This window comes from Glandiceps talaboti, chromosome 5, assembly GCF_964340395.1.
Source record: "Glandiceps talaboti chromosome 5, keGlaTala1.1, whole genome shotgun sequence".
Taxonomy (NCBI): Eukaryota; Metazoa; Hemichordata; class Enteropneusta; family Spengelidae; genus Glandiceps; species Glandiceps talaboti.
Genome location: NC_135553.1, coordinates 24,877,862 through 24,891,517, shown reverse-complemented (window position 1 = coordinate 24,891,517; position 13,656 = coordinate 24,877,862). Strand labels below are relative to the sequence as shown.

The window sequence follows — 13,656 nt, the reverse complement described above, 5'->3', positions numbered from 1 at the left end:
TACTTGGGTACACAAAAAATGCTAAGGCTTAATTAAAATGTATACCACCGTTCAGTAACAACGCGCCATTACCATCAGATTCAAAATGCTGACTCTTACTAGGTTAAAAACTAAATTCGCTATAATATATTCTCTCTCTCTCTCTCTCTCTCTCTCTCTCTCTCTCTCTCTCTCTCTCTCTCTCTCTCTCTCTCTCTCTCTCTCTCTCTCTCTCTCTCTCTCTCTCTCTCTCTCTCTCTCTCTCTCTCTTACCATTTCTCTGTAACACACTAGAATAGAAATTGTAATATTCTCTCTGTCTCCCTCTCCACCCCTTCCCCTATCTCTTTCACCGTACGTTTCTCTCTGACACTTCTTACTAGCTTAGAAATAAAATTGCTACTCCTCCTCTCTGTTAATGTTTCTCACCAAAACCTACCAACGTAGAAATTAATTTGGTAGAGTCTGTCTGTCTGTCTGTATGTCTGTCTGTCTGTCTGTCTGTGTCCGTTCGACCATCTATCTATCTATATATCTGTCTGTCTGTCTGTCTGCCTGTGTTTTTAGGTGATCCGAATTTACAATATTCGCCATATACACTGTGGTGTCATCAACCCACACCTGGTCCCAAGAGCACAAAACTTATCAATGGATTCGTTTCCCACATATTGTGTACGATTTATCGTCATAAAACCCTTTAAAATCTGCATCACGCTGACCAAGTGTCGAAGGTGGGACTTCTCAAGTGTGTTTCGTCGGATGAAATAAAGGGCAATAAAGTCCACCTGTGTGTATGTTTAGTTTGTGAGTTATGGGTTAACAGGGGCCGAGGGTTTATTCGATCAAGTGGTTTATCATCGATTCATCCATTGTTCTACAGCTTATCCAATTAAACAAATTACCCCCGACACCTCACGTGGGTCCAAACTTCGAGTTGAACCGGAGAGGTAACTATATGCATTGCACAGTTTCTACGACAACTAAACTACCTCGAAAAAACTTATTTCGTATCATATCACGATTCAGAATTTATTTAGTCCGACTTTGCGATTTTGCTGCATCTCGTGGTCGTTAAAAATCAACCCCGAGCCTGAGTTCTTGCTGACTTGTCTGTTTTCTGTTCAATATCAACTGTAATCTGTTGACCAAGATCACCTAAGAATTCTACTTTTTTGAGTACTTGCGAATGATGAATGTACAAATGTCAGACACGTGCATGGATAATGACATTATTATTTATACTGCACTGAACATGTTCAGATATGTCCTCTGCCTGTGTTTCAAGTATGTATGTCAAAACTAACTCTCATATGTTGGATATCTATCAAACACTTGGAAATCATAGCTTTCTTGCTATATTTATTTATATATGTTAAGTGTTTGTCCTACATTATACACTTCGCATAAGGTAGTGGTTATGTTCACACAACCTATTTAACCTTTTACACACGTTGTAATTCAATGGGTAACTGGATTCGATGAGTAGTGTGTGTCGGTCTGTGTCTGTTCTGTGTCTGTGTCTGTGTCTATGTCTGTGTCCGTGTCCGTGTCTGTTCTCAGGGGTCAAACCACAGACTAACACAGTTCGTTAAATTGAAACGTTGGCTGCACTTATGCTTTATACTATATCCAATGGTCAACAGACAAAAGTAGGATTAAATAAAACACTTAAACACTTGACTGCTATTAAGACACCACACTTTCTTTCTGTTTTCTAGGTGATGTCCATGTTGAAGGGTACGGGAACTGAGGCGAGATACGATCCCAGGAAAGTGCCTTTGTATCCACGGAAACATCTTGTAGCGGAGAATGGAAGCTGTTTGAATTCACCTTAAAGTTACGAGCTCGGTAGGAGATGTTCAAAAAGCATACCGATCATCGATTGCCCTGGTAACACGCCCTTGATATGAAACAGGTGAGTTTGCCGTGACTGCCTGTCGTCATAGAAACAACACGGTTAATAGCGAATGTCGGTGTGTCGCTGACTGGTATAGGTCGTAGAACCGATCTCCTCTCCTCCTCTATAGTATAGTAAACTTTAAAATATTGCCTCCTACCCCATTAATCATTGATCAGAAATAGCGATAACAAACGATCACGGAAAAAATATAAAAAATAGCAACATAAAGTGGCGTAACTTTGTGATTTTTCCACAGCTGGGGACACTTGTGGTGTCAATAGTCGCATTACAAAAGTTAATACTCGACTACAAAGCTCCGAAATAGGGAAACAGATCGGCCTAGTTTAAATGACAATTGTGTCCGAACTTAAATATTTTCTCATGTTAGTTGGCGGCATAACTTTGATACAAATAAAAAGCTATAACCTAAATTTATGAGAACCGACTGGATTACAAATGTAGGTTTGGTTTTACCAAAAGAAAAAAAAATCCACGTGCTTAAGTATATTAATGCATCTTTTCAGCAATCCATACACTTGTTGTCATAGATACTAAAACGAAAAGAAAGAAAACGTGGAGTTGCCGATAACCTGACCGGTCCTAGTTTGAGCCACCGACCCTAAACATTTTGTTAGTCATTTAAAAATCATAAAGTTAAGAAATTCTGTGTTCTTGACCTTCATGTATGTCTCTTTGCTTTCCCCAGCGATGTCTGCACATATTTCATGAAACTATCACAGAAGGGGCATTTTGACCGACATTTCGATAACATAAAATAAAATGAAATCTCGACCCATGTTCTCGGAAACACATATTTTTCCCTAAATGGGTAATTAATCATCGTTTAACAGTCCAACTCCACGTCTCTCCCCAGTATTTATGTTTTCATAATGTCATGGCAACTTGCGAGCATGTTAAGGATTCCTTGAGATTTCTATATTATTATTCTGTATTCCCGCCAACTTCTATTTTGTTCTCATATGAAGTTACAGCTGGCGAATTAACTGTTTGTGTGTAAATTCGATAGATTCACACATTTTTAGTCAAGCTGGACCAGTAGGGAAAACCTCAAAAAGATTATTTTTAATCAAATTTTAGAAAGATTTTGTACTTAGAGGCTCATATACGTTCAGATACGATATACAATTGTACTAAGTGCCGTTGTTGGACTCTGGAGTCTGTTTAGTTTGCATTGCCGCTCCCGAAATTGTCTCTGCAGCGTGTCACCAACCATTTAGCACAGATGCACGAAATCGTATGGTCGTTACCATATTCCGACACTTTTCCACATGTATATTCACCTAGTAGTCACCGTGACCGTCTCGACTCTGTCTGGAGTGGCCAAATTTGACGACTGTGATTGATTTGCGACATACGCCGTCGAAGGAGTTACACCACAGGAGTTAAACAGACAAGCTGCCAAAATAAACCAACTATCGTGACAAGTGGAGACGTCATTTACCAAAGCCCTGACCACGCACCAAGATATGGGTCGACTATAAATATTTAGGTTGTTGGAAATCAGTGTCCAATTGCATGGCTAGCGGAGAGTGTCGGAACAGTTTATTATCAAACTAAAATTGTACGGGCCGTGTTCTTCATTTCCGTCGCCTAAAGGAAGGTGAAAACATGCCTTCCGGTCAGAAAAAAACAACGGTATTCTGCATATTTACCGAATTAAATCGAGAACACTGTGACTTCGAGTAATTCAAGTATTTCCCGCCATTTTTTAACTAAACGAAATTCTCCACCTTTACGAGAACATGGTCTAACGCCAATCCAATTTCATTTGGTACTAAAATCATGGAATCTCAAACATGTTTTGTTTGTGATATCAGCATTTGGTTTAAGCTGGTTTAAATGAACTCCCACATGTTTTTCAACATGTGTCTGGTCTGTTTTCTTTTAACATCTTTCTTTTTGTCCCCTATATTTCAATTACAGATAAAAATCAGATCCATATTGTCACGTGTAAAATAATAAACTATAACAAAAACCACAGTCAATACATCATCTAACGTGCCTGGTATTACATTTTCTGGGCCCCATATTCTTTTCTTCGGGTGTAGGGAAACAAGAAAACTGTTCTTTATTTTCGCCGGGGGACTTGAAAAATAAAATACGTCATCCGAGAGGAATTTGGTTTACCTAGTCTTTTACCTGGTTGTTTTCAAGTCAAGTCGACTAAAACCACACAGCCAAAATCCGAACACTAAACACAATTTGAAGTCAGAGGTCACCCAAGCAGTCTCCACATTGCAAAGTTGTCGCGAATAAAAATGTAATCCACTCCGACAAGGATTTCACGGGATGAGGCTGGATTTACGTCGCCATGGTGATTAACTCTGGTCTTTCAACCCAGTTCTTCCAGTGGAAGAAGGATTTAGATAGAGAAACAAATTACGCCTACAAATTGAGAATAAATCAAATCGAATCGGACATCTTCTAATTCCACACTAATTCTTGCTGACATAAGGAGGTGAACTTTGCTTCCAAATGAACCGTTTCTAAGTTGTTTTTGGCGACATTTTAGCTTAATTTCATTAATTTATCCTGACTAATCCAAATACTCTGGACACAAAACGGAATAATGTTTAGTTAGTCATCGGCCTTTGTTCAATTAAGATATCATATCTTACTATTTAATGAAGACAGAGTGGTTTTTTTTGTGGCTAAAGTTCACAAACTAAACCAGTCTGGTTGAAAAACAAGTTGCACCTAGGCCGTACTTCAATACACAAACTATTTACCACCAAAAGATTCCGAGTCCAGCAAAATGTCCCTCTTGTATTTTGGTTATACGTAATTGTTTAATGTCATTGGGGCAAATTATGAGGTCTGGAACATCAAATTGGAATTATGTGAATTGTAAAGTCAAGTGTACCCGTGTATGGAACATATTTGGCAATCCACCTACATCTTTCGGTTACCCAGGTCCATTACAGACAAATGTTATATCAATTGTTAGAATTTATCTTCAAATACGTATGATAACGTCTTTGTCTGTCGTCAAAAAGCGGAGAATGGCTTCAAGGTCAAAATGACAAGTTGGTGGTGTAGTGTTCGTTTTATATTTAAGAATACTGATTGCAAAAAAGATATGGAAATTGATCAAAGGTGGTAAGACTGTCATGAGTGTGAATTCCTGTAAGTGCAAAATATTAGATGATTTAGAGTTAGTCGAAAAGATTAATTTCTATGTTACAAATATCTTGACATAGACCAAATTTAAAGGATTGAGGTCGTCAGAATTAGTGATTTTTGACGGAAATTACGTAAAGTTATTTTCGTTGTCTGCAATAGCTTGCGCACACCTCAGTTTTACTTTGGCACGATAGAATGAAAAAACACCGTAAATTGAGGTCGGTGTTCTAGTTTCAATAGGTTAAGCTAAAGTTTCATAAATGAAATTTTACTTAATTCTATACGTAAATTTTTAACTGTTATTTTATGAGCTTGACCGATATTCAAAGCAAGATATGCAAGAATGAGAAAACAAATAAAAGCCATGTCAGACAACAAAGCGGCGTCACAACACGATTTAATAAATTTTCTTTAACATACCATTAGTTATCCTGACAGGTTAACCTCAATGCCTTTTTGATATACATTGTCAAATAATCGATGTTGTGTTTTGACATATTTCAGATTACATTTCTTTTGCTTGTAACCAAACTTAATGCCGTTCTTTTTCTTGATACTCCACCCCCACAAACGCGATACGGAATTTCACCGTAGCAACGCAAAGTTGCCGACACGTCTTGTCTTTTTTTAAAGCCCCGATTTCCGTTAATGATAGGTTTTTACACGTATCGACATACCATAGAAAAACACTTGACTGTATGATTGTATAGGGTTCGCAATTGTGGGGTGAATCACACATAGTTGGCCAATATATTCACCAAGGTGTTATCGAAATCATGTACAACATATTAGAAAACACATTGAACAGCATATCTGACATATATTAAAGATAAGAAAGCAGGTGCGCCTTGACCATAAAGTAGCGTAAGGACAGTCCCATAATTACGCCAATGTCGAGCTGATAAAAACATAGGCACATTTAGAAGGAAGCAGAGGGTAGTTGCAAAATCAAAATATCCCGCCCAAAATTGTCGTAACCCTTGCATCCCGTTCATTTACCAAAAGTTGCTTCGTTTGGTAGGTCACCGTCTCCAGACTATACCACATCAAAATACCATTAGCATAACAACACAGCAACAAACATATCGACCATCACGTCAACACGAAAACAAACTCTCCTTTCTATACGATTTCAAATAACGGATCTGAATTTGGAATGATTTCACGTTCTTTTTTGCATAGTTGCAACACCTTGAGAGGTGTTAGTGCTTAGTCGTACGTTGGTAACTTGCCAAACTGTAGAAAAACCAATATTCCATATTTAGAATGAAATTGATGCCGGTTAAGTAAAGACGTTAAGTAAATCAGTATATATAGGAGCTCTCTAGCGTGAAAGACTTTAGTGGAGGTATGACTCACACGCAGCGGCCAGGGACCAAATTTCTACATCCATTTCAATGAAAGTGTAAACAAAAATGACGTCACCGAGTTCACTGACTCGAAAGAATGAAGAAAAAAACCGACGTTATTGGTAAAAACGGAATACGTAATTGGTATATATCTCATCAGATTACAACATATGTGAAGCAAAGTTGTTTTCCTGCCAAATGGTATTCCTTCCAAATTTCTAAACAAACTGTAAACACGAATCTTTTAAAATGAAATCTATGTTTTCCCGTACTACCGTCGGAGATTGTGACCGGAACTTAAATTTCAACCAGTTTCTGAAGGACCATGTAGTTGGTTCAAATCCATAGAAAATAACTAAAAATGACATACACCGTACACCCGTCCATTTTATGACAATTTATCCAATATCAGACGTAGCAAAGCTTGGGTATCATCAAGTACTTAATATACTACCAAATAAACTTATAAGTTCAGAATTGCAATAATTTGTAAGAATGTTCAAAACATTTCAAATTAAATCTCATCGAATTGGTGATGGCGTCATTGAATCGATCACAGTGTGCTAAATAGTCGACCAAAGTCCATTATGTACTAACACATTTCTCCATTTCCCTTGAAACCAAAATGGACACCTTTAGTACCTTTGAAAACATATTTGTAAAGAACTTGAAAGAAGTTTTCACGCAACAAAAAAAATATCTGTATAGAATTGGGGGTGTTTAGTTTCATGAAAAGAAACCACGTGCACTGATCAAGAAAGTCACCGTTTAATGAGTCTGGTGGTGATTCAAATCGATGAATGTGGCAACGAAGTTTCTATTATAGAAAGACACGTGCATCATGTACATCAACGGACACATTACAACTGTCGTGTAGAAATGGTTCAAGCATAGATTACGTACTCTTTCAAAGAAACTATAAGGTCGTTAAAACTTGACAGTCGTGTTAATTAATCATCTTTTTTTGTCAGGTTTCTTTTTCCCTCTGCGGTATTTTTTTTTAGTGTAAAGAGTGAACACCAAATAAAAAAAGTCATTCTCCTCGCTAATGTCACTGCTTGTTTATTTTGTGCTTGTTTTTTTTTGGTGATTATTTTTGATGATTAGAAATTTTGATTATAAGAACTTGACATTTTCATATTCGTACCAAAATGTCCTCTATGGCTAACGAATGTGATCCTTACATAAAAATCATTTCTGTTTGACAATCAAGGATATTTCTGTTCTTTTTATGCGAAGGTAGGAAAACATCTGCTGTGTGATAATACTAACACACATTATACGTCAGACATTATGACGCATATTGATGATAATTAAGACGAGGACTAAATTTTGGCGTGGACAGACCTTGGACATATTTGGCATTTAGAGTTGTATCTATAAAAATGAGCAGACGAGTCATGTGACAAAAATTATATAAAAATAGAAAAAAATGTTAATGTTAAATCATGTGATCGTACGTTCTTTTATCTGGATGACGTCACTAATGTTGCTAAAATCACTATTACAACCTCCTCTCTAGCGCCACCACATATACTCCCCCATACAAGTGTTGTTTGTATGTGTATGGGTGAGTATATATAGAAACATAGTATATTATTTCAATAGTATACAGACCCATATATACATATGTACATGTATATATATTGTTCTACATGAGTTTAAATGATATTCCATTTACCAATGCATAGTTGTTTGTTTGGTCATTTGTTTGTTTATTTTTGTTTGTATATTTCTTAGTTTGTTTGTTTGTTTGTTTGTTTGTTTGTTTGTTTGTTTTGTAACACGGTTCCTGGGCTCCCTGTATGTGGTTCTACAGTGTTATCATTACCTCATGCCACTATAATAAATAATTATACTATACATGTACTATCTCCGCCCCTACTACTACTGCTACGATTGATACTACAATATACATGTACTCCTATCGCTACCAACACCAACACCAAAACCACCACCACCACCAACACCAAAACCACCACCAACACCAAAACCACCTTAGTATTATTCAGGCACTAACATTATATATAAAAAATCTACTACTAATAGTGTACATTTATCTAATTATGTCACTATTTTTACGTTTCAGATGTCATGGGAGATAGTCTATCAATGGCTACATACTGGACTTACCAAGTGGTTGTCAACTCAAATTTGACGTGCCGGGACCAAGGAGCCGACGCCGTCTTGATTTACATAACGGACCAAGAATTGGGCTAACCAAGTGACCTATCCAGATGACGTTCACACTATGTAATGTAGATCTATGAACACACTGTCACTGGACTTACCAAAAGACCGTCAAACCAGCTTGACTTTCGGACTACGTACTGGATTTACCAAGTGGCCATCCCAGCTGACGCACTGACTGCATATTAGATTTACCAAGTTGCCAAAACAGCTGACGTTCTGACTGCATATTAGATTGACTAAGTTGCCAACACAGCTGACGCACTGACTGCATATTAGATTGACTAAGTTGCCAAAACAGCTGACGTTCTGACTGCATATTAGATTGACTAAGTTGCCAACACAACTGACGTTCTGACTGCATATTAGATTGACTAAGTTGCCAACACAGCTGACGCACTGACTGCATATTAGATTGACTAAGTTGCCAAAACAGCTGACGTTCTGACTGCATATTAGATTTACCAAGTGGCCAAAACAGCTGACGTTCTGACTGCAGATTTAGATTGACTAAGTTGCCAACACAACTGACGTTCTGACTGCATATTAGATTGACTAAGTTGCCAACACAGCTGACGTTCTCGCCGCATATTAGATTGACTAAGTTGCCAAAACAGCTGACAGCTTGGAAATTATTTTCTGAAAATGTCTGAATAGTTTCAAAACTGACTTTTCAGAGTTAAAAACCTCCTGGGCTTCTAGGGGAGACCCCTAGGACCCCCATAAGAGATGTACATATTCCCTTCTTAAGCTTTCCCCTACCTTTCACTGTCAAGATGCTATTAAACTCCTTTTGGAATATATTTACCGTGTGTAGTCAATAATTATAATTATGATAGTGCTAACCGGGGGTCTTATAAAGTAGATGCAAGACAAGCAGTCCACACTGAGTCACGATCAAAAATTACCTGTCATGTGAATATTATATATTGGGGGGTCATCATGTTTTAGAATGAAGTGATGGGGGGGGGGTTTCAGCCTGTTTTTGGTTTTTCAGATGGGGGGTCAGTGACTTTTTGTCGGCCTGATTTAAGAATCCACCCCCACCCCCACCCCCACCCCCAGACTGGAGAAACTGACCGGTCCCTAAGTTGCCAACACAGCTGACGTTCTGCCTGCATATTAGATTGACTAAGTTGCCAACACAGCTAATATTCAGATCACATATTGGAATTACATACTTGACTTACTAAGTAACCAATCCAGTGTTGATGTTCACATTGCATACTGGACTTACCATATGGTGAACTTACCAAATGGCCAACCCAGCTTTGACGTTCAGACTGTGTATTGGAGTTACCAAGTGGCCAACCCAGCTTTGACGTTCAGACTGTGTATTGGACTTACCAAGTGGCCAACCCAGCTTTGACGTTCGGACTGTGTATTGGAGTTACCAAGTGGCCAACCCAGCTTTGACGTTCAGATTGTGTATTGGAGTTACCAAGTGGCCAACCCAGCTTTGACGTTCGGACTGTGTATTGGAGTTACCAAGTGGCCAACCCAGCTTTGACGTTCGGACTGTGTATTGGAGTTACCAAGTGGCCAACCCAGCTTTGACGTTCAGATTGTGTATTGGAGTTACCAAGTGGCCAACCCAGCTTTGACGTTCGGACTGTGTATTGGAGTTACCAAGTGGCCAACCCAGCTTTGACGTTCAGACTGTGTATTGGACTTACCAAGTGGCCAACCCAGCTTTGACGTTCAGACTGTGTATTGGAGTTACCAAGTGGCCAACCCAGCTTTGACGTTCAGACTGTGTATTGGAGTTACCAAGTGGCCAACCCAGCTTTGACGTTCGGACTATGTATTGGAGTTACCAAGTGGCCAACCCAGCTTTGACGTTCAGACTGTGTATTGGAGTTACCAAGTGGCCAACCCAGCTTTGACGTTCAGACTGTGTATTGGAGTTACCAAGTGGCCAACCCAGCTTTGACGTTCAGATTGTGTATTGGACGTTTGGACTACAGACTGAACTTACCACGTGGCCATCAACTCACCTTTAATTTTCACGATACACTTTGGTTACCAATTGCTGAGCAAGTGGTCTATATACTCAATTTACCACTGGATCCACGGATCCCGAAATATACTAGACTAACGAAATGGGCGATCTAACTTCTACGTCAAACCACTTATAGCTAAGATGAGAGGTTGTTTATATAAAAAAAAAGATTTGTTGATGTTTTCAATAAAGATGATGTGTTCAGAGACTGGCCAAAGTATATACCGAGCTTTACTATTCTGTATTTGTTTGAGTTGTATTGATTTGTGAAGTGATGCGTGTATTTGTCTGTTGTAGAAGGTACAAAAGGTGTCAATAATAAAGTCCCTACATGTAGTAATATCAACTTTTGTATGTATGTATGTATGTATGTATGTATGTATGTATGTATGTATGTATGTATGTATGTAGATGTATGTATGTATGTATGTATGAATGTATGTATGTATGTATGTATGTATGTATGTGTATGTGTGTATGTATGTATGTATGTATGTATGTATGTATGTATGTATGTGTGTGTATGTATGTATGTGTGTATGTATGTTGTATGTATGTATGTATGTATGTATGTATGTATGTATGTATGTACGTCTCTGTCTCTGTGCGTGCGTAAGTGTTTCTGTCTGTCTGTCTGTCTGTCTGTCATACCTTGATTTTGTCATGTGTGGCATGTTCCACTCAGTATAGAAGTCAGTCTCGGTAAGTGTGTTTCCAAAGCCATTGACAATATCCAATACCTTGAAGGATGACAATGGCAAATATAGAACATGGGAATACTACACCAGTTTCACGGTTTTATTGTCATTAAAGTCATTGACGTACTTCTTTTACGAGTGTGCATCAACAATAATTAGAAGTTTTCAATGGTAACAAATCAACGTATTTCATCAATACGAGTGAAAATAAATCATGTTCGACATTTTACAGTTGTTACAGATTTGATCAGTTTGTTTCAAATCTGCTGTGCAATTTTTAAGAGTGGGTTGTCCTCCCGGCTGTCCTAAAACATGATTCATTTCAATGCTTTAATCACGTCCGCTATGTACTGCGTCATAAACCTAGCGAGGCGGCACTTCCTAATTAGTATTAATTAATTTAATTACTATATTTAGAACAGTCTAATCACAGACTTAGTAAACCATAAATTCCCCTGGCTATTTATACAATGTAAACTCAATTAAGAGTGGAAAAGTTGTTGCGTAATGCGTCGAGTTCAGTTATCGAAGAAGGCGTACGTTGCCAGACTTTGTCCTCGAGCAATTTACTATTTTTAGATTGGTAGATTACATAACACAGTTTATGCTTTATGAACAAAACCCAGGAAGTGTTTTTCATGACGTCATGTACACATCCATATTTGGAAATTGAACAAGAGACAATACTTCAAACAAGATATATTCATTTGCACGTTCAGTAAACATTTGGCTGAAATCCATATTGTCCTTGTGGTCAGTACATAGATTCCAAAACACACTTCAACGAGAGACGTTACTGTCCCTAAATCGACAAGGTAAAGTTTGTTTTGCCTCACATATTCGACGGAAATACTGCTTTTAACATTGCATACGTGTCTGTAATGAGGTCAATATATGTATTTGAAACAGTCCAGGGATTCAAATTTAAAGAGGACATTGACCGAGTTAGATTTTAATCCATGAACAGTTTGATATTTTGCATTCACACCACTAGATATTGTCGCCACGATGACATTCACACCACTAGATATTGTCCCCACGATGACATTCACACCACTAGATATTGTCCCCACGATGACATTCACACCACTAGATATTGTCCCCACGATGACATTCACACCACTAGATATTGTCCCCACGATGACATTCACACCACTAGATATTGTCCCCATGATGACATTTACACCACTAGATATTGTCCCCACAATGACATTTACACCACTAGATATTGTCCCCACGATGACATTCACACCACTAGATATTGTCCCCACGATGACATTCACACCACTAGATATTGTCCCCACGATGACATTCACACCACTAGATATTGTCCCCACGATGACATTCACACCACTGCTAAATATTGTCCCCACGATGACATTCACACCACTAGATATTGTCCCCACGATGACATTCACACCACTAGATATTATCCCCACGATGACATTCACACCACTAGATATTGTCCCCACGATGACATTCACACCACTAGATATTGTCCCTGATGACATTCACACCACTAGATATTGTCCCCACGATGACATTCACACCACTAGATATTGTCCCCACGATGACATTCACACCACTAGATATTGTCCCCATGATGACATTTACACCACTAGATATTGTCCCCACAATGACATTTACACCACTAGATATTGTCCCCACGATGACATTCACACCACTAGATATTGTCCCCACGATGACATTCACACCACTAGATATTGTCCCCACGATGACATTCACACCACTAGATATTGTCCCCACGATGACATTCACACCACTGCTAAATATTGTCCCCACGATGACATTCACACCACTAGATATTGTCCCCACGATGACATTCACACCACTAGATATTATCCCCACGATGACATTCACACCACTAGATATTGTCCCCACGATGACATTCACACCACTAGATATTGTCCCTGATGACATTCACACCACTAGATATTGTCCCCACGATGACATTCACACCACTAGATATTGTCCCCACGATGACATTCACACCACTAGATATTGTCCCCACGATGACATTCACACCACTAGATATTGTCCCCCGATGACATTCACACCACTAGATATTGTCCCCACGATGACATTCACACCACTAGATATTGTCCCCACGATGACATTCACACCACTAGATATTGTCCCCACGATGACATTCACACCACTAGATATTGTCCCCACGATGACATTCACACCACTGCTAAATATTGTCCCCACGATGACATTCACACCACTTGATATTGTCCCCACGATGACATTCACACCACTAGATATTATCCCCACGATGACATTCACACCACTAGATATTGTCCCCACGATGACATTCACACCACTAGATACTATCCCCACGATGACATTCACACCACTAGATATTGTCCC

The 13,656-nt window shown here is 38.7% G+C and overlaps 1 long non-coding RNA gene across 1 annotated transcript in view; it reads left to right on the top strand.

Annotated features, from left to right (window-relative positions):
• LOC144434962 (uncharacterized) overlaps window positions 1-8,726 on the top strand; it is a 61,646-nt gene extending 52,920 nt beyond the window's left edge. The window contains exons 2-3 of the long non-coding RNA XR_013480869.1: window positions 1,698-1,894; window positions 8,462-8,726. This is a non-coding gene — a long non-coding RNA (uncharacterized LOC144434962). The remainder of the gene's footprint in view (window positions 1-1,697; window positions 1,895-8,461) is intronic.
• Window positions 8,727-13,656: the final 4,930 nt, after the last annotated feature.